Here is a 23,073-nt window from a genome sequence, read left to right on the forward strand (position 1 = left end):
CCTCTTCTGTGCTAGGAGATGCCACAAAGCATCCCCCCAACTAGGCAACAAATGCTTCCCCTGGGAGCTGATCACTAGGGTGAAATCCCACATTAGTGCCAAGCCTGAGACGACAGGAAGGGGCCATGTAGTTAAAGAATGTGAGAATTAGTACAGTGTCATGGCTCAGGCAGCACCCTGGGGCGTGCTCCTAGGGTTGAGCTTAAGTCATCTTGTTCAACATGGCTGGAATATAAAACTAGTTAAAGAAGAATTCACTGATTGAGGGCACTTTCTTGGGGCCTGAAGGTTTCACACCCCAGCAAGGACCCCAATGTACAGGCTGAGTGGCTCAGCTGTGTCCGACTCTTCACGACCCCATGGACTCTAGCCCACCAGGCTCCTCTGTCCATGGGATTTTTCAGGCAAGAACACTAGAGTGTGTTGCCACTTCCATCTCCAGGGGATCTTCCCGACTCAGAGATCAAACCTGCATCTCCTGTGTTGGCAGGTGGATTCTTTACCACTGTGCCACCAAGGACCCCAGAAAACGCGCCAAACTCACTACCAGGGTGGTTACTAGAAGCCTAGAGGAAACAGTGTCTCAGTTGAGAAATCTTTCAAAATTATTTTTGTGTTAACTGGGTTATTTTCTAGAGTATTTCATCTTAGGATCTTATTGTTATTTTCTAGATTAATTTAAAGTCTTAAAGTGGTTAAGACTTTGCCTTCCAATGCAAGGGGTTGAGGTTCAACCCCTGGTCAGGGAGCTAAGAATCCACATGCCATGTGACACAGCCAAAATGAACTTTTAAAAGTTAAAATTATTGTTCAATTCGATATTCACAAGAGTCCCAGTGGAAACGTCTGAGTCGCCCCAGGCAGGAGGCGGAGGGAGAGATGCAAGCGGAGGGAGGTGGGTGTGCTGACGTGGATCTCATGCGAGGCGGGAAAAGCCATTAGAGGACTCACTTTCGCAAAAGGTCCCAGCAGGCACGGCATCCACGAAGGCCATTAAGAAGACACTGGATTTAGGGGGAAGCAGCATCACTACAAAGTTCAGCGGAGGCTTTCCCCAGCCAACCTCTAACCACAGGGACCATAACGGTCCAAGGGCAGCAACTGCTGAGCTCCAAGATCCATCTCCATTTTACACCCAGGCCACTCCCCCCATGGGCTGCTCCCAGCCAATGAATGAATGTGGCAGGGCTACTAAGCCAAGGTGGATCCACGGAGACCCCTCCAATGGTGACCTGGGGACTGTGGCTCTTAAACTCCCCAACAGCTTTACTGACCCTTCTGCAGGCCTGCCTGGAGGTCCAGGACACTCCCACCCAACCTCACTGCCCTCTCTCCTCGCTCAGGATCAGCTGGTGGTTCCCTAATCACATCCTTGTACATTTGCTTCTCAGAATAACTCACAGAGCAGAGGAGCCATGCCAAGGAAGACAGAGTGGAGAGACAAAGGAACCAGGTTCTTCACAATTTCCTCCAAGCTATTGGCTCTCCCAGCCCTGCTGTCTGTCTGATGAAATCCCCACTCCAGTGCAATGCAAAGCTCCTCAGATGCCAGCTCTGAGGTCTTTGCCCAGAGCAGCCAGAGCAGCAGCTGATACGACTTCCCGTAGTGATTTCTCGTGAGACTTGGAGGCTCAGATGGCATATGACCAGGTCTTGAACCCAGGTCTTTCAACTTTTATGTGACTATTTCAGGCTATTTTCCGTATAACTTAAGGATCTAGATTGAATGACTTTCCAAGGGAAGAGCCTTCCTCCAGCAAAGGACACACAATCCGAACAAATAGCCACTCACTAACAGATCCAGTGAGTCAACGAGGGTTACCAAAACTTGGTATTTATAACCGAAAATTAGCAGGTTAGGAGAGCTTCCTGAAGACTTGATTCAGCATTTGGCAAAGAAGATGGGCTGCCGTGCAAGGCTTGGCAGCATCACAAAATGCTACCACATGTTCCCACAGGCCGGGATCTCACACGCGAGATGCTCGGGCCCTGTCAGGGCTGCCTTGGGCTGGTCCTGGTTTTCAGTGGCTGCTATTCTTACATTTAATTATGAATCACTGTTGGTTTGGTTCCCTCGTCATCACTGCAGCTTGTGGCGGGCGGTTGGTTAACCCCACAGCATGCAGGGAGGTATATTTGCACCAATGGAGTGTGGGGCCCATGATTTTCCAATAACTACCAGACTCTGAAACATGTAGGTGTTGCTGTTTGGCTCTGAATCGCCCCTGTGCCCTTATTTCTCTCGCAGAACGTATCCATAAGCTTCTGCAGTGCTCCCACGGGGGCCCTTTCGTGTCATTACTGCCTCCTTTTTCCTTCTGGCCATCAGATAGGATGAGACAGAGGGTCTGTGGGCTTTGGTTTGGCCAAAATGGGCTGTGGACACAATTGTTGGGGAGCCAGTGTTCTAGAAGATTCTAAGACTGAGGTGCTGGGGGTTGAAGAAGGGGAAAGGAAGGAGGGAAAAGTGAAAGGGGCAAGGCTCTTGACTGTCTACTCCCATGTCAATCAGAGCGTCTCCGTGGAAGCTTGTCTTCTGTGCTCTAATCCTGTAGGGGCCGGGGAGGGGTGGGAGGGGTAGGATGGGGGCTGGCACTCAGCAGTAAGCAGAGACTGCATCATTAGTGTCTGCTGGCGAGGACCCCGACTCAGTCCTACAACACTGCTGTGTCACTGTAGTGTTAAGGTTTTCTGGTGGCAAGCAACAGAAATCAACTTGAGCTAACTTAAGCAGAAAAAAAAAAAAAAAACAACCAGTGAACAAATATACATATATACACGACCATGTGTGAAATAGCTAATGGGAAGCTGCTATATAGCACAGGGATCTCACCTCGGTGCGCTATGGTGATCTAGAGGGGTGGGGTGTGGGGGTGGGAGGGAGATTCAAGAGGCAGAGGATATATGTATACACATAGCTGATGGGGGCTTTCCTGGTAGTTCAGCTACCAGGGTCGGGAAGTTCCCCTGGAGAAGGGATAGGCTACTCACTCCAGTATTCTTGGGCTTCCCTGGTGGCTCAGATGGTAAAGGATCCGCTGGCAATATGGGAAACCTGGGTTCAACTCCTGGGTCTGGAAGATCCCCTGGAGGAGGGCATGGCAACCCACTCCAGTATTCTCGCCTGGAGAATCCCATGGACAGAGAGGCCTGGAGGGCTACAGTTCATAGGGTTGCAAACAGTTGGACATGACTGAGCAACTAAGCACAGCACATCACAGAGCATAGCTTATTCATTTTGTCATACAGCAGAAACTAACAAAACATTGGGAAGCAACTATCCCCCAATTAAAAAAAAAAAAAAAAAACTCAAAGGGATACCAAGTAGTTTACAAAACAGACAGGGAGGTGAAGAGTCAGTTAGTTACGGAATTAGGATGGGAACCAGGACAGCTTGGAACACCAAGACAGAAAGAAATATTAATATTAAAGGCACCATTATCAGAATGATGAAGACAATGCTAGGCACTCTTTATTGAGAACTTCCCAGGTGTCTCAAATGGTAAAGCATCTGCCTACAATGCAGGAGACCCGGGTTCAATCCCTGGATCGGGAAGATCTCCTGGAGAAGGAAATAGCAACCCAATCCAGTATTCTTGCCTAGAAAATCCCATGGATGGAGGAGCCTGGTAGGCTATAGTCCATGGGGTCGCAAAGAGTCAGACACAGCTGAACAACTTCACTTTACTGAGAAGTTCTAAACACTCAATTTGTCTTTTCCTATTTAAGCCTGGGCAACAATCCTGGTAGCTCAAATGGCGAAGAATCTGCCTGCAATGCAGGAGACCCGGGTTCGATCTCTGGGCTGGGAAGATCCCCTGGAGAAGGGAATGGCAACCTACTCCAGTATTCTTGCCTGGAGAATCCCATGGACAGAGGAGCCTGGTGGCCTACAGTCCGTGGGGTCGTAAAGAGTTGGACACGACTGAGTGACTGAGCACGTAAACTAAAACACGAATAAATAAGTGACCCTAAATCACACAGACAGTAGAGCCAGCAGCCTGCCACTGCCTGGCTGTGTGCCACCCAACCCCCACCACCCACCCCACATGAAGGCCACTGCTCTCGATGGTTATCTGTACCAACTGTCTCCTTCACAGCTCTAAGACGCACTTCCCCAACATCTGTCTTGAAGGCTGAGATGATAACAACCCTTCTCTTGCTAGTCCCAGGTATCTCACTATGACCTGTGGTTCCCCTATATCCTGCCCACAGGTACTCTATTAAAACCTCCTCATGTTATCTTAATTTAAATGCGCCATCTGTAATAGCACTAGTATTCATACTAGCATATTTCAGAGCACGCTAAATGCCTTTGATTATAAACCACATCATTATTCTATGTATTTATCATGAAAACATAGAAATAAATGTGGCCAGTTAAACGGCACCATGCTTCATTGATTGTGTGGCCATCATCAGAGTGTGAAAACTGTGTGTCTTAAACCAGCAAAATAGAGTATTACTCCTGCATCAGGGATGAAGGGATAACAAGAAGAAGAAGATAAGTAACTCGTTGAGCCACCCAGCCAGGAGATGGCTGAGCCAAGGTTTATACCAGACAGTTTCATTCTAGATTCCATACCTTACCCACCCCTGCGGGGTTCTGGTATATGATACCGGCCTGGGGGAAATGCTGTGGGGGTGGAGCGCGGTGGGCTTGGGATGGGGGGCAGTCTTGCAGCTGAGGTCAGCAGGGAGAACAGAGGGCTGGCCTGGACCACACGCTGAATCCAAAGGTCTGGGGGCCCACGCACAGAGGCCGCTGGGCAGCGACTCAGGGTGGAGAGAGGCGAGCAAAAAGGCCAGCGTCCCCTAGCGGAGAAGTCAAACACTGCCCCGCACCCTGGGGCGGAGAGGATAACCCCGCCTCCCTCTCTAAAGAGGCCCTGGTCCCCCACCCCCATGCCGTGCCTTCCAAGTTCAACATGTCATCCGTCGACAAATATAGACCAGGAGAAACCTAAATAAGTGAGTGGCTGCTCGGAGCCGCAGGACAGCTAACCATAATGGGGGTTTTTGGTTTTCTGCTTGAGACACAAACAGCACATTCCTCGGCCGAAATAGCCGGGTGGAGAAACGGGGCATTATTGGGCGGGAACACCCGGCCAGGATGAGCCAAACAAGACAGAAATAGGCCCAAGCCACCACATGAAGGGAGCTTGTCGGTGTTTGGCCGACCGTGCCCCGCCTGGCCCTGCCCCGCGGGGGTGTTGCTCTTACCTGGGGAGGCTCCGGTGTCACCCTCCCCTCACCTCCAGTCCCTGGAAGAAGGCTGGGTCGTGCTTCCCTGGGCTGTCAGCCTTTGGCAGCTGGGATAGCAGCCCCCTCTTCAGACAGGGTCCTGGGGAAGGGAGAGGAGGTCTGGATCCTGGCAGCCCTGTCCCCACCATGCACACACAAACACACACTTGGAGGCTCCTCCAACACACAGCACAAACACCCTCACAGACCCACACAGACACATGCCATCTCCCCGCAGGTCCAGAAATACAAACGTGAACTTATGCAGCCATGCACGCAAGATTGAGACTGCGCGTGCACACAGGAACACAAAGGCAAGCACAGGCCACAGTGCTATGCACACACCCATGTGCGCACAGATACACTCATGCACTTACACCCACTCATGCCTGAGAGATCCACACAACCCTCCCCACTTATCCTTACACACACACACACACACACTCATATGTACATGTAGCTTACTTATCCTTACACACATATACACACTCATATGCACATTAGCTACACACAAACATCCAGGTAGGCAAGTGTACACTCATGATCATATAACCTTAGTCACCTTGTCACTGGCCCCATGAGCCTCCTCTTTCTCTGGACGTCATCACCCCAGCAGTAACTGAGCTGTCTTCGCCCCAGAGGGCTGGGGTCATCTCATCAGAAGAAGCATCCGAGGACATCTTTGGGGACTCTGGAACTGGAGGGTTAGGGAGAAGTTGCCGAGGAAGTGCAGAATCTACCTGGTCCTGCAGCCCACTCCCTGGCTCCCCACCGGCCTTGCTTCACCTTGTTCTCCAGGTTGTCCCCAGCAAAGAAAGAGTAAACAAACAGTAACCCAGCCGCAGGTCCTTCTCATAGTCTGGCCTGGCCGTGTCCACAGCTTGCCGGCACCACACTTACATGAACTTCCCAATCCCTGTGGGTCCATGAGTTCTGTGTGGCCAGGTTCCCGCACTGATGCTCATCCCAGGATGTACTGCGGTGCTTGTACTCAATATCCATATCAATAAATGAATAAATGGGTGAAGTCAGAGAGCGGGGATTGATAGTCCCACCTAACAGCTGGAGAGACTGAGGCCCAGAGAGGCGTGGGTCTGCCCCCAGGGGTGCCCCTATCTACGGAATCCTTGATTCCTTCTTCCTCCCCATGCCCAGGCCTGGGCTGGGAAGCTTGGGCAAGCTGGCAGCAAGGTGGGCCTGGGAGCTCCAGGCTTCCTGCCCTGGCTCTGCCCTGTGCCAGCACCAGGCATGGAAGCAACTTTCTAGCACCTCCTCCACCCCTTGGAAGCGCTGGCTGCCTACTCTTGCCCCAGCCTCTGCACCCAAGTTCCCCTCAGAACTGGGAATGGACCACAATTTTCTGGCCCCAAGACCAGACTGGAAGGAAGGAGGACCTGCTGGAGACAGCAGGGGTCAGTGTTTGTTCAGCAGAGGCCACACAGGGAGGGGCGGGGAGGACCAGTGTCTCTCAGGCGGGGTACCCAGCAGAAGCTCAGACACAGGTGACAGACCCACAGACCAAGCCCCCAGCCTGAGCTCAGAGCAGGGGAGGCACCATCTGAATCTCCCCAGGAACGCACACTGGCATGCTGGGAAAGACCTTTACATTGCGGCAATTAGGGGGAGTTTCCAGCTTTTGTTCTGTAGTGATAGAAACTTTTCTTCAGATAATTTTTGTTTTCAGTTTTAAATGAAGGTATAATTTACATTCAGTAAAAACGCACCCTTAGAGTGCACAGCTCTGCTGGTTTAATAGACACGGTTGTGTCACTATGACCACAGAGAACAGAAGAGAGTCAGTCTCCGCCAGAGTCAGCTCTCTCTCCCCCGCTCCAGCCCCCAACTTTGTCGACCTCTCCCCACCCTGAGAAATCAGTGGTCTGTTCTCTTTCCATAGACTTTTGCTATTTTCACAGTGCTGTGGAAATGAGAGCCTACATAGCGTAGCCATTTCGTTTGACATGGTCCGTCTGGGATTGGCCGTGTTGCTGTCTCATCAGTTCATTCCTTTTGATTGCTGGGTGGTATTTCAACACCTGGATAAAGCACAGTATATCTGTGCCCCACTTGTGTGGCAGTTAGGTTGTGTCCACTTTTTGGCTATTCTGACTGCAGCTTCTACGAACATTTGTACACCTGTTTTTATGTAAACATATGTATTTTTTTTGTTCTTTGGTAAATAACCCAGGAGGCAATAAAGGAGCAAAATAAGTGAGATGGAGAAAGGAGAAAAGGAAAAAAAGGGGGGGAGGGTGTTTCAGTGACAGCTACTATATGCTCATCATTAGCTCTAATCCTTCCAATAGCCTGACTTGTATAAAATGTGTACCATTATTTTCTGTACATACACATGTAGATTGATTATATTAATATGTGCCAATGTACATATATTAGTATGTGCATTGATATTACTGTATATAGTATGTATATGAAATATGTTAATATATCATATATTTAAATATATAGCATATATTTTGTTGTTGTTCAGTTGCTATGTCCGGCTCTTTGTGACCCCATGAACTGCAGCATGCCATGTTATATATACAATTTTATACATACGCACATTCATGCATCAGATACTTGTATAGTTCTGACTGTGCCAGGTCCTCTTCTTAGAACTTTACAAATATTTTTAAAAAGTTTTATTGTAAAAGTCACGTAATATAAAACATGCTATTTTACCCGTATTTAACTGGACAGGTCAGTGGCATTAAGTACATTCACACTGCTGTGCAACCCTCACCATCACCTCTCTCCTGAATTTTTCCCCTTCCTAAACTGAAACCCTGCCCCCAGTGTTTACACTGACTCCCCCATTCACCCCCCACACCCTCTGGCCCCTGGCATACACCAGTGTACTTTGTGACTCTATGAATGCGGCTATTCTAGGTACCCTATATAAGTGGAATCAAACGGTATTTGTCTGCACCTACTATATATTGCAGCCATGAAATTAAAAGACGCTTACTCCTTGGAAGGAAAGTTATGATCAACCTAAACAGCATATTAAAAAGCAGAGACATTACTTTGCCAACAAAGGTCCATCTAGTCAAGGCTATGGTTTTTCCAGTGGTCGTGTATGGATGTGAGAGTTGGACTATAAAGAAAGCTGAGCACCGAAGAATTGATGCTTTTGAACTGTGGTGTTGGAGAAGACTCTTGAGAGTCCCTTGGACTGCAAGGAGAGCCAACCAGTCCATTCTGAAGGAGATCAGTCCTGGGTGTTCATTGGAAGGACTGAGGCCAAAGCTGAAACTCCAATACTTTGGCCACCTCATGTGAAGAGTTGACTCATTGGAAAAGATGCTGGGAGGGGTTGGGGGCAGGAGGAGAAGGGGACGACAGAGGATGAGATGGCTGGATGGCATCACCGACTCGATGGACATGAGTCTGAGTGAACTCCGGGAGTTGGTGATGGACAGGGAGGCCTGGCGTGCTGTGATTCATGGGGTCGCAAAGAGTCGGACATGACTGAGTGACTGAACTGACTGACTGACTATATTTGGGAGAGTTTCCCAGGTGGCACAGTAGTAAAGAACCCGCCTGCCAACGCAGGACACACATGAGAAGCAGATTCAATCCCTGGGTCAAAAAGATCCTCTGAAGAAGAAAATGTCAGCCCACTCCAGTATTCTTGCCTGGAGAATCCCATGGACAGAGGAGTCTGGTGGGCTACAGTCCAGGGGGTCACAAGAGTCACCCAACTGAGCAGCTGATCACATACACAGCACTGTAGACTGGAATGCCTTTTTACCTTAAAATATGTCCTGCAAACAGACTGGACCTTCTGTTTCTCCCCCCTGTGCTATACAGTAGGTTCTCATTAGTCATCCACTTTATAGACAGTAGTGTATGTATGTCAAGCCCAATCTCCCAGGTTGGCGTCCATGTGTTTGTTCTCTACGTCTGGGTCTCTATTTCTGCTTTGCAAATAGGTCTGTCTGTACCATTTTTCTAAATTCCACATATGTAGGTTAATATGAGATATTTGTTTTTCTCTTTCTGACTTACTTCACCCTGTATGACAGTTTCTTGGTCCATCCATGTCTCTGAAAATGGCCCAATTTCATTCTTTTTTATGGCTGAGTAATATTCCTGTGAATACTTTAATTCATTAATTTTCACAATAGCTCTTGTAGTAGGTTGAATGGTGACACCCAAAAAGATATGTCTAAGTTCTGTGAATGTGACCTGTTTGAAAAAAGGGTCCTGGCAAATGCAATCAAGTTAAGGGTCTTGAGCGGAGATCATCCTGGATTATGTTGGTGGGTCCTAAATCCGATAGCAAATGTCCTCATAAGAGAGGAGAGGGAGACAGGGATGAGGAGGTCATGGGAAAACAAAGGCAGAGACTAGAGTGTCACAGCCACATACCAGGGAACTCGGGAGCCACCAGAACGTGAGGGAGGCCAGAAAAGATTCTTCCCTAGAGCCTTTGGAGGGAGCATGGCCCTGCCAGCTCCTTGGATTTGGATTTCCAGTCCCCAAACTGTAAACCAATACATTTCGATTGTTTTAAGCCACCCAGTTTGTAGCAATTTGTCATGGCAGCCCTAGGAAACTCATACAGTCCTATAAGTTCAATAGAATTATTATCTCCATTTTTCAGATGAGGAAACTGAGGCACAGAGAGATTAAGTAACTTGCCCAAGGCCACAGAGCCAGTAAGGGGCAGAGTCCAGATTCAGATCCAGACTCAGTGCTCTTTTCTTTTTTATTACTTTATTTATTGACTTATTTCTTTTACCTTTAAATTTTTGGCTGCTGTGGGTCTTTGTTGCTGCACACGGGCTTTCTCTAGTTGCGGCAAGTGGAGCCTACTCTCTAGCTGTGGTGTGTGGGCTTCTTATTGTGGTAGCTTCTCTTGTAGCAGAGCACAGGCTCTAGAGTTTACCGGCTTCAGTAGCTGTGGCGCATGGGTTTAGATGTCCCACAGCATGTGGAATCTTCCTGGATCAGGGATCGAACCCTTGTTCCTTGCCTTGGCAGGTGGATTCCTAACCACTGGACCATCAGAGAAGTTTCAGACTCAGCACTCTTAACCATGACGTCCAACAGGGAGAGGTTATGCGACTCGGACACTGTCCCTCAGCTGGTGTATGGCTGAATCATGATTTGAACCCAGGACACTGACTGCAAAGTACTCGGGATTCCCCTGAGGCTGTAACATCACTTAGCTCTCCAGTCCTCCCTAAAGGGCCCTCTTTGAAACCTATACCCAAGCTGCCTCTCTAGTGAAACGGTGGTGGGCAGAGATGCAGGTCTCTGTTCCAGAACTTCCTCCAAACAGGAGTCTCCTCCCTGCCGCCTTGGCCCGGGTTGAACTACAAGAGACTGTGATTTATACAGTGCAATCCGACACCTCCTCGCTTCATCTTCCCATAATTAAGCAGGGCCTGGTGGTGACAAACGGCCCCCACGCCCATGGCATCGCTGCTCCTAGGGACCCTGCTCTCCTCGGCAGCCCCCAGGAGCTAATTCATCCTTTTCTGGCTGCCCAGGTTGGAGTTGATAAATCAAGCCAGCTTGAGAGCCAATTACAAGGCCATCACTCAGTGGAGAGAGAAGATTGCCTGGAGTTTCTGAACTTCATATTTTATTGGAACAGCTGGCAGCGCAGGGCCACTGACCCCCTCGCCTCGGGAGAGACATGGTTTCTAATCCATCAACACAGCCCACCTGCCCGGAAGAGAGGCTGCTTCCCCTCAACCTCTCCAGGGCTTGGTGTTCAGTCCTCAGTGAGGGTCCACAGACACAGAGGCAAGAGGGTGGCCCCTGGCACTCAACCCACCCTTGCCTCAGCTGCCTCAAAGCCTTCTTGCTTTCTTATTTCTGGAAATACAGTCAAGCATAGCCCAATACCAGGCTTCCCAGGTGATGCTAGTGGTAAAGAACCTGTCTGCCAAGCATGAGACATAAGAGACACAAGTTCGATCCCTGGGTTGGGAAGATCCTCTGGAAGAGGGCATGGCGGCCCACTCCAGTATTCTTGCCTGGAGAATCTCATGGACAGCCTGGAGACTGCAGTCTATGGGGTCCCAAAGAGTCAGACATGATTGAAGTGACTTAGCATGCACACAAAGCCCAATGCCAGGGCAGGGCTGACTCAGCTTTAAGTAGCTCTTTACAGTGTGATGTTTCCAGTCCTAATCTAGGCTTCACCACTCAGTAGTTCTAGGACTACAGACAAGTTACTCATCCTTTGTTAGCTTTAGTTTCCTCATCTGTGAAGAGGGTCATGATTAAATGAGATAATATACACAGAGTGCTTGGATCTACACATGGTCCCTGCTTTGGGGGAAAAAAAAAAAAAAAAGCCTTCTCATCATGAAGCATATTGTTAAGTTTCTGGGAATTTGGAGGAACAGGAGATGCTATGTGACAGGCCTGTGCAACATGGGGTTTCAACCTCACCACACATAGACTTTGTGTCTACCCAGTCTTCTTGGGGTTCTTAAGATCAAGGCTGCCCTTCAGTAGTGGAGGGTAAGGCTGGCCATCAAGATAGCTTAGCCCTCCCTTCCAGCCCACTGAGCTTCTAATTTCTTCCTACAACCAGGTCCTAGGAAGGGAACAGGTACCTTCCTCATTCTGTACAAAAATATTAATTACATTTATTGAGAGTGAAGCCCTTACCCTGCTATGTAAGTTAGGGTTGGGTTATGCTTCAGAAAATAGAAAACCTTATTCATGATGATTTAAACCAGTGATTTTCAAAGTGTGCTACCCATACCAGCACCATCAGCATCACCTGAGAGCTGCTGCTACTGCTAAGTCACTTCAGTTGTGTCGGACTCTGCGTGACCCCATAGATGGCAGCCTACCAGGCTCCCCCATCCCCGGGATTCTCCAGGCAGGAACACTGGAGTGGGTTGCCATTTCCTTCACCAACACATGAAAGTGAAAAGTGAAAGGGAAGTCACTCAGTCAATTCCTCCTAAAACCTAGTAAAAGGTGACCTTCCCTTTGTCTCCTCCAACTTGCCGCACAGTTTGCTTGTTCTGAATTGAAATTCTGATTCCAATAAACTCATTTTGGCCAAAGATCTTATTTCATGCTGAGAGTCAACACCCTTAACGCAGGCTGGATGTCCTGATGGCTGATCCTACCTGGGTTCTATCTCTAGAGGTGACCTGAATCTGGGCTCCATTCCTGAGGGGTGATGCCCAGGTTGGGAGCCCATCTCTGAGGGATGACCCCTGAGAGCACGTTAGGAAAAAAAATTCTGGAGCCCTCACCCCAAGGTCCACTGAATCAGAAACTCTTGGGGCTGGAGCCCAGGTATCTTTGTTTTAACCAGCTCTCCAAATAATTCTGATGCAGGCTAGAGCTTGAGAATCCCTGACTTAAACAAAAATAAGCTAATTCTCCATCCCCTAGAAGTAATCCAGAAACAGAGAGCCCAGGGCCAGTGTGACATCTCCATCTCTTTATTCCACCATCTTTGGCACATGGATCTATTCTCAAGAGCAGTTTATACTCCAGGAAGGCTGCTGGAGCTCCAGCCATCTAGTCTGCATTCAGCACAAGGAGAATGAAACAGGGAGGGGAGAGCAGTATGCTTGTCTCTCAGTTAAGGCAGACCCCTGTAATGTTCCTGGAAACTCTGCTACCACCAATAACTTCCACTCATTTTGCAGAGGTCATCTCTAGCTTCAAGGGAGACCAGGAAGGACTGTCTTTTATCTGGGCACTTTGCTGCCCAAATAAAGACTCACAGGCCTATTGGTAATGAGAAAAGGCAAGTGGACATCGAGGGGACGTCTAACAGACTCTCCCACACAAACACTCTAACCTTCCCAACAATTCTCACAGAGAGATGCAATTGTTTCTTCCACTTTATAAATGAGGAAAGTGACCTTCAGAGAGATCAATGTCAAGTAGTAAGAAGGAGCTAATTCACTTTGACTGAACTACTTCATTCTCATACTCCCTACCCTGTATTATTGCTCTTCACCTTCAGGAGAAGCCTGCAGGGAGGTGGGGCAGGCATGGGCATGGGCTTATATAATTTTTTCCCTTTTCCAGACCCCAAAATTCACCCACCCTCTGGGAGCCAGAAAAGTGTTCAGGCCTGATTGGGGTGGAGAATTGAAAGGAGAGGAAGGAGGGGTCAGGCCCTCTCCAGAGTCCAGGAAGCCCCTTCTCTTTCCAGAGGTAAATAGTAAAAGTTAATTAGTAGGTCGTGCGTGCCAGGAAAGTAATCCACAGGTTTTGGAGGCATCTGTTTCCAGAAGCTCAGAGGGAATATTACTAGCTCCCTTCCACTCGAGCACTGAAGCTCGCACCTGCCTGGACTGAGAGGGCTCGCTCAGCGGGGAGGGCCAGGGGTAGGGGCTTCCTTTCCCAGGCTTTCTAGCAAATTGCTTGATGCAGGCCCTTTGGGGAGCCCATGGTGCAGCCTCAAACAATAAGGTCATTCAGGGCAGTAGCCCCCACAGGCTTGTCCCTCATCTCAGGTGGAGTCACTGAAATATTTCAAGAAAATACTTCAGAATTGATCTTGAATGAGAAAACAAAGTAGGTTCAAAAACAAAAAGAATATTTAGTTTCAGGTCAGATGGGAGTTTTGAGGGGGCTTCCCCTGTGGCTCAGCTGGTAAAGAATCCACCTGCAATGCGAGAGACCTGGGCTCGATCCCTGGATTAGGAAGATCCCCTGGAGAAGAGAAAGGCTACACACTCCAGTATTCTGGCCTGGAGAATTCCATGGACTCTGTAGTCCATGGGGTCTTAAAGAGTCGGACTAGACAGAGCGACTTTCACTTTCATTTTTCACTTTCAAGAGAGGGATGCTGTGATTTTGAAGCAGTGGGAAGGCCCCCTGCTATCTTCCCCAAATTCTTTCCCTCCCTCTTGGCCTTCCAGCCTTCTGAGGGCTCTGTACTCCATCCCTCTGAGTTAACCATGGCGCTGTCTTTTGGGTTAAAGATTGCTCTGTTCCAGGTCAGGGCAGCACATGAAGTCACCAGGTACTCACCAAGGAGTGACTTTGGAACCTCTTTTCTGAACAAGAAGTCTTGGGGTCTCCAGAAATTCTGGAAGAAGGAAAAGGAAGAGACCCACGCCTAGTGTATCTGGGTCTTGGTGTCCATCTGTGAAATATGGGGCTGCCCCTTACCCTGGATCTTAAGTGCCTGAACTTTGACTTCCTGCTTTCACTAGGGCCAGGGTACTGGGAAGGCCCTAGTAAAAAAGCCCTAGGAAAATTTGTTTTTCCATTTTCTGTATATTATGATGTGTTGACATCTCACAAAACCTTTCCTGGTGGCTCAATGGTGAAGAATTTGCCTGCCAATGAAGGAGACACAGGTGTAATCCCTGATCCAGGAAGATCCCACATGCCGTGGAGCAACTAAGCCCGTGCACCTCACCTAATTGAGCCTGTGCCCTAGCTCCTGGGAGCTGCAACTACTTAGCCCCTACTCCACAGCTACTGAAGCCCAAGCACCCTGGAGTCCGTGTTCCCCGATGAGAGAAGCCACCTCAATGAGAAGCCCACACATAGCAATGAAGCGCAGCCTCGCTCTCCGCAACTAGAGAAAGCCCTTGCAGCAATGAAGACCCAGCATTACCAAAAATAAATAAGCAAATAAAATTTAAAAAAAAATACTTTCTGTCTAGATTGCAACTGTTTTCCCCTGGTAGCCAATTCCTAGACAACAAAGGCCCAGTCGGGAACGGAACTGTGATATGAAAACCAGTCCGCCATCCCTTTTCTATGTGGCCTTGCACTCCAGAAGGCAACATTCCCCTGCCTTCGCCATCCCAGGGCCAGGCCACCCCTACGGCCCACACCTGCTGAAATGACTCACCCCAGCCAATCTGAGGTGGTTCACCGTATCCTACCTTGCCTGTCCCCCGGGAACCCCAATAAGCGCGGTGGCCTCAGTCCTCCCTGCCCCGTGCATTCTTCTGCCTCCTGTCACCCTGGTGTCTTTCCCAGGTGGCTCTGCATAGCATGCCGGGTCTCCTGTCTCTAGGACCCGTGAGTATAAACATTAAACTTTGTTTTCCCAAGCCTCTCCTGTGTCTCCTCTTACAGTTGCCCCTGACTGACCATCTTTAAAATAGAAATACAAAGCAGCCTGCCCTGGAAAACGGGGTCCTGATACTAGCATCTCATGGCTCTCAGTAGATTCAGAAGTAAATTTTCCCACAGCCTGGGAAGAATCCTAGCATCCTCTTAGGGATTATTATGAGGGGTCAGAGATGTGGACGCAGGGCTGTGTGGCAAGGGATTTCCTCCTCATCCAGTATCCATATATTGCCCCAGATCTCCTGCAGTATATGGGATCATGTGATTATAGCTGTTCTGTGAGCAGAAGCGGCAAGTATTACTGGGTTGGCCAAAGCATTTAAAAGCTGATTGTCAACCTACCAGTTGTCTCTTCTGTGATCATGGAGGCCTCATGTTAAGAGGGTGGAAGCTGTCTCGGTCACTTAGTCACTGCAGGGGAACCAGAAGCCCTGGAGAGCAGCTTCATTTCCATAGGAGTTTTCATGGGTGATGAACTTCTGTTGCATTTTGTTGCATGGAGATATGGATGCTGTTTTGTTATTGCAACACAGATGAACTCATCCTGATTAACACTGGGTGACTGAACTATTTAATACTAGACTGGTGATGAGTCCATGAAATCACTGGTTGGCCAGATGAGGAGGGTGTTTCTAAGTATAATAATGCGATGGAAGAATACTTTAACAGGCAGACTCTGTAGGATGAACAAAATTTGTCTTAGGTGACACCAGGTTCTAAGGGTGAAGAATCAAGCCACCAGGGGAGGACCGAGATCCTTCAGAGGGAAGGTCAAGAAGTAGGGCAAGATCAGAGGGAGGAGAACCAGAGCAAGCAGAAGCAGTCAATGCCCATCCCAGACTTTGTGTGGCATGAAAGACCCCTCCCAGGGGAGGAACAGCAGTAAGGGCTTTATATCAGCTCCAGTCTTGGAAGAGTTTGCAGTTAGCTCATAGAGGGATTGGGGGCAGGAGGAGAAGGGGACGACAGAGGATGAGATGGCTGGATGGCATCACTGACTCAATGGACGTGAGTCTGAGTGAACTCTGGGAGTTGGTGATGGACAGGGAGGCCTGGCGTGCTGTGATTCATGGGGTCGCAAAGAGTCGGACACGACTGAGCGACTGAACTGAACTGAACTGAATACTGTAATATTACTGTAATATACTGCAATATTACTGTAATAGGTACTATTCTCACCCTCCATCCACTATTATGGGCATAACTGAGAAATACATCAGGGATCCATGCCCTCTTCTAAAGAGCATTAGCTATCTTTAGAGTCTGAGAAGAAGAAAAGAAAGAAACGCAACGCCAATCTCCAGCTGGCATTCTGCTACAATAAGTCTATTATTTTGTGTACTCGGGACCAGGTCCTAGCTTTAGGGCCAAGCCCCTCCCCGAAACAAGGAGGGCATCTCTCCGCCATGGCCACCAGCCAAACACAGCTCATTTGCTTCAGAACCTTAACAACAAACACACAAACTCCCAAACCCATGGGCCCCTGTCTTCCTCCTCCCCCGGCTGATGGGGGAGAGCAGGAAGGGGCTGAGGTTATTGCAATGCTATTTTAAACTCTAAGTCAATGTTAAGCAAAACCTTGAGGCTGATTAAACACGACCTTCGGGCCACGGGGCACCAGCTCAAAAAGGCAAACAGCTTCCACCCTCTCAGCAGCTCCAGGCTTGTTTATTGGTTTGAAAGCCCTTAAGGGGCTTGCCAAGCAGAGGGGCGAGCAGGGGGAAACTTTAATATCTAAAGGGAGAGATCAAAAGCAGTTGACATTTCTGGCAGAGAGCAAGCGCGTATGTATCTTTATATGTATAATGTTATAGCTGAGCAGAAGGGAACAGGCATTTCTTCTCTGGGTTAAATCACATCAGGCCACATGTTCCTGATCTTGACTGTGTTGTCTTATAATCCAACCAAATTTAACTGACATTGAGCATTTCTGATCTGAACAGTTAACATGGAAATTTGGCCCAAATAACTTTATATACATTCTGAACATGAACTCAGTTCAGGCATCAGAAATGATGGGAAAGACCCCTCCCAACTACCCTCCAGGGAGCCAGGCACGGGGCCCCTGGTGGGTAGGGCTCCTGGCTCTTCATCATCCCTTTTGCTGATGTAGTTGCTAGGGAGACCACCTCCACAGGTGGGCATACTTTTTCCATGCCTAAACCTTGGGCTATGGGATTTGTTCTTGGGAACCCCAAAGAAGACCTTGTTTTGGCAAAAGCATCTAGCGGGCCATGGAGTTGATCTCTGGAGGATATTTCTCGTATTTATCTACCTGGAGGTACCTGGTAACCCTGATGAGGAAAGTTTCAGTGAAGTGCTGGGTAGGAGGCAGGATGGCTTTGGACTATAAAAAATAATGCATGGCACAGAGTAGGTGCTTGGGGATTTGTGGAATAGAGGTTGAATAAATGAATGTGTGATAGGCTCAAGGAGCTGATTGCTCAAGACTCATCCTCCTTTTCTTGGGCTTCCCTGGTGTTTCAGATGGTAAAGAATCTGCCTGCAATGCAGGACACCCGGGTTTAATCCCTGGGTTGGGAAGATCCCCTGGAGGAGGGCACGGCAACCTCTCCAGTGTTCTCGCCTGGAGAATGCCATGGACAGAGGAACCTTGTGGGCTGCAGTTAATAGGGACGCAGAGTCAGCCAGGACTGAGCAACTAACACTTTCACTTTCACTTTCTTTCTTGCTAACTGAAACCCATTTTAGTTCCAGAAGGCAACGCACCCAGTCTCAGGTGATGAAACATGACGGATGTAAACAAATTGAGACAATCTTATTCTGTTTTCCTAGTATCCCATACATCTAGGGATGGACATGTGGCCCAGTTGTGGCCCATGAGACCTAAGTGGAAGTCTGCTGGAGAGGTTCTGGGAAAGCTTATGCAGTCTTGGTTCAAGGAAACCAATGAAGTTACAATGTCTAATTCTTCCCTCTCCCTCTTTCTACCTTCAGGGAGGATTTACTGTGACAAAATGGCTAGTGGTAATTCAATTTCATCTCTTTTAACCCACATTTCAGAGTTGCTTCTGAGAAGTATCTGCCTTCCCTTTATGCATCTAAATTTGCCTCCATCACTGACTTTCATCAGCGGTATGTGAAAGGGATGGATGCATGTCAGTTCTGAGCCAAGGTTCAAGAAGTAGATACATCATCTCTGTGCTCTCTCTCTCCTTTCACTGGGTGGAAGTGGTTGACCTGCAAGGCTCTAGGAGACAGCAGAGCTACAAGACGGAAGGAGCCTGGGTCCGCAAAGCACCATGTATTGTAGAAGGCCCCACCCAGTGATCAGAAACACCTGCGATGTTGGAGGGGGGAGGTGGTCTGGAGGTGAATTTCTAGCATGTTAAACACTAACATTTGGGGGATTATTCGTTACAGAGCAAATGCAACCTTAATAAACACATCTACTTTCTATATAAATTTAAGCAAATAGCTTAAATGCTCTGTGCCTCATTTCCTTTTCCTCAAATTGGAGTTATCTGTAGTACCTACCTCCTAGGATGGTTGAGAGAAATAAATACATAAAGCCCTTAGCAGGATGCCCATTACATAGCAAATGTTCATCACATGTTCAGTTCAGTTCAGTTCAGTCACTCAGTCATATCCAACTCTTTGCGACCCCATGAATCACAGTATGCCAGGCCTCCCTGTCCATCACCAACTCCCGGAGTTCACTCAGACTCACGTCCATCGAGTCGGTGATGCCATCCAGTCATCTCATCCTCTGTCATCCCCTTCTCCTCCTGCCCCTAATCCTTCCCAGCATCAGAGTCTTTTCCAATGAGTCAACTCTTCGCATGAGGTGGCCAAAGTACTGGAGTTTCAGCTTTAGCATCAGTCCTTCCAAAGAAATCCCAGGGCTGATCTCCTTCAGAATGGACTGGTTGGATCTCCTTGCAGTCCAAGGGACTCTCAAGAGTCCCTTGTTAATAAGTCTTATAAGTTAATAAGTCATCATATATTAATAAGTCTTATTACAGTAAGTCCCTTACTTACGAATGAGTTCTGTTCTGAGAGCACGTTTGTAAGTCCTATTTGTTGATAAGTCCAACAAAGTTAGCCTAGGTACCCAACTAACACAATCAACTATATAGTACTGTACTGTAATAGGTTTATAATACTTTTCACACAAATAATACATACAAAACAAACAAAAAATAAAACATTTTTCATCTTACAGTGCAGTACAGTACCTTGAAAAGCACAACCGCTGGCATACAGGGGCTGCCACCAAGTGAACGGGCAAGAAGAGGGAGAAGATGGGAGATAGGAGAGCTGAAGGATCGTCAGCAGTAGGAGACGGAGGACAAGCTGCGCTTCCATCCATGCCTGACTCTGATGGAACGCATGCTTGCATCTTTGAAAGTTCACAACTTGAAGGCTCATATATAGGGGCTATACTGTGCTATTATTCTCATTCCTCAATTGGGAATGGATTCAATGACCCCTGAAGTCTCAGATCCTTGAGATGCCAAGATTCTCTAGGTGGCTCAGATCCTGAATGGGACGAGTAAAGATGTGTGTCCCAGGAACTGCTGTGTCTCCTGTGGAAGCAGAAATACCCACAATGGACCGGTAGACTAACAGGACTGAACTTTCTTCCTATCGCATCCGCTACCTCACACGTGGTGGGCTCCCGGAGTGCCTTCATTTCTGAAGCTGATGAAATATCAGTTGGAACTGAGATCTGGCATTCTGTAACCAATCTTCGCTTTCCAACTTTGCATGATTCGTGCTGTGAAACCAAGATGTTTAGCTTTGTTGTGGCTTCCTTTTATCAAGCATTGCTACCACCTCCTTTCACTCTGAAGGTGAGATGAGAGATACTATTTAAGAACCTTTGAACAAATTCTCACCTGACTCTGTAGTAAGGCAATACTTCCTCTCTGAGCAGATGGACAGAGAGAGCCCCAGTTAGGAGTCAGAGGTGTAGCATTCCAGCCCTGATTCTTCCCTTGCATAGCTCTTCTCAAGCCTCATCTACAAAATGGGAATAATAATATCTCCTACTTAAGAGGACTACTGCTGCTGCTGCTGCTAAGTTGCTTCAGTTGTGTCCGACTCTGTGTGACCCCAAAGACGGCAGCCCAAGAGGCTCCCCCGTCCCTGGGATTCTCCCAGCAAGAACACTGGAGTGTGTTGCCATTTCCCTCTCCAATGCATGAAAGGGAAAAGTGAAAGTGCAGTGGGGTGTAAATGAAGTACTATATGTAAACGCACTAGAACTGTGCCCAACACAGAACAAATACTTGATGTCAGCTCAAGTTAATGTTATGTTGCTGTTCTTATCACTGGACGCTCATCACAGGCGAGCACTGGACAGGAAGGCACAAAGCTGATCAAAACTCAGGCTCGTCCTCAAGAGTATCATTTGGTCAATCAAGAGAAACCAACGCATAAGCAGACAGTCGATCATAAGACAGGGCAGGAAGAACGTCAGTGACCATCAGCAACCCATCCTGGCCTGAGACCAGGGGAAGGTAAAACTCTCTAAAGACTCCCACTAGGTGACTTCCAAGGTTTTACCTGGATGCCTTGGGTCAGGTTCCTGTAGAGCAGAGCCCAGAACAGGGACTGAGGTAATTCATGTTTCTCAGGAGAAAGAGAATGATGGGAGTAGGGTAGAGTGGAGGAAGGTGGAAGGTGTGTAAGAACTTGGTCTTACAGGGGAGGCCTGAAGCGTGAATTACAACTTACACGTGGTTTGATCCTCAGCCAAGATGTCCAGGTTTGGTCCCCTTCTATCGGTCAGTCATTGGCTGCCAGTTGCTGTCAGGAATTAGGGTGTTTAAACTCCCTGGGAAGGGGGCTTACCACTGGTCAAAGAAAACTGTCTGGACAATCCATGGGCACCTGTGAGCCATGGGTAGCCAGTACTCACAGTTGCTGAGGGTTGAGTGCACCAGCCTAGTAAAGAGATGTGAGTAGGAGGCCATAGGATCCACTACACTTTAGTCAGTGAGTTTATAACACACGGGCTAATACAAGGCTTTTACTTAATCTTCATCAGTGAAGGACATCCCTAGTGGTCCAGTGGTTAAGACTTGGCCTTTCAATGCAGGAGATGCAGGTTCGATCCCTGATCAGGGAGCTTAAATCCCACACTCCTTGCAGACAAAAAACCAAACCATAAAACAGAAGCAGTGTTGTAACAAATTCAATGAAGACTTTAAAAATGAACTTTCCTGGTGGTTCAAATAGTAAAGAGTCTTCCTGCAATGCAAGATACCCAGGTTTGATCTCTAAGTTGGGAAGATCCCCTGGAGAAGAGAGGATGGGTACCCATTCCAGTATTCCTGCATGTAGAATCCCATGGACAGAGGAGCCTGGTGGGCTACAGTCCACAGGTTCGCAAAGAATTGGACATGACTGAGTGACTAACACTTTCACTTTAAAAATGGTCCACATCAAAAAAATTTTTTAAATCTTCATCAGTAAAATGGGGGGAACAGTCCCCCCTTAGAAAGCAAATGAGAGGCTGAAACAAACCAGTGCAAGGCCACTGATGCTGCAAAACTGAGAGCCAGGCCAGGGGGCAGGAGCCTGGGAAGGCACCTGAAGCCTTGCCCCACTAACGCATCACTTGCAGGCCTGCAGACGGCCCAGGGAAGGTGGTCCTTCTCCCTCAGGGAAGATGAACCAAAACCCATCCCTGGGAAGAAAGGGAATGTGTGGACAACCTCCCATCGGGACAGCTGGGCCACTTCTGCTTCTTGATGTAGTGATCAGGTGGCCTATTTCAAAGTTCATTGAAAGAATGAATGAAATCAATAAGTTCTCTGAGCCTGAAAATTAATGTTCATAGTGGCCATTTCATAATAGTGCTTCAAGGATTAAATCAGAGAAGGCTTAGCACAGTGCCTGATAGATAGGAGGCTCTCAGGAAACATTGTTGACAGACCGAATAAATGAGGATGATAATGGATAAACTCTATGAGCCTCTGTTTCTTTCCCTGTGAAATGGGGTTAACAACACCCACTCAGAAGAGTGATAAGAAAAGAAATAAGATGGCAGTGTATAGTGTCTGAAGCCTGGTGGTATCTGGCAAAGGTGGTGACATGAAGATGGAGTTAGATGATAAATGCCCAGGAGGTTAATCCATTGCAGAACCCACACCCATGTATTTTCTTGGGCTCCAAAATCACTGTGGACAGTGGCTGCATCCATGAAATTAAAAGATGCTTGCTCCTTAGAAGAAAAACTATGACCAACCTAGATAGCATATTAAAAAGCAGAGACATTACTCTGCCGACAAAGGGCCAGCCATCAGTCAAAGCTATGGTTTTTCCGGTAGTCATGTATGGATGTGAGAGTTGGACTATAAAGAAAGCTGGGCGCCAAAGAACTGATTCTTTTTAACTGTGGTGTTGGAGAAGACTCTTGGGAGTCCCTTGGACTGCAAGGAGATCAAACCAGGGAATCCTAAAGGGAATCAGTCCTGAATATTTATTGGAAGGACTGATGCTGAAGCTGAAACTCCAGTACTTTGGCCACCTGATGCAAAGGACTGACTCATTTGAAAAGACCCTGATGCTGGGAAAGATTGAAGGCAGGAAGAGAAGGGGATGACAGAGAATGAGACAGTTGGATGGCATCACTGACTTGATGGACATGAGTTTGAGCAAGCTCCGGGAGTTGGCGATGGACAGGGAAGCCTGGCATGCTGCAGACCGTGAGATCCCAAAGAGTCGGACATGACTGAGCGACTGAACTGACTGAGTCTTAGTTGCGTCATGTGGGATCCATGGAAGAAAGAAAGAGAAAGTGGTTGTGCATGTACTGAG

This window comes from Ovis aries, chromosome 14 (assembly GCF_016772045.2).
Source record: "Ovis aries strain OAR_USU_Benz2616 breed Rambouillet chromosome 14, ARS-UI_Ramb_v3.0, whole genome shotgun sequence".
NCBI lineage: Eukaryota > Metazoa > Chordata > Mammalia > Artiodactyla > Bovidae > Ovis > Ovis aries.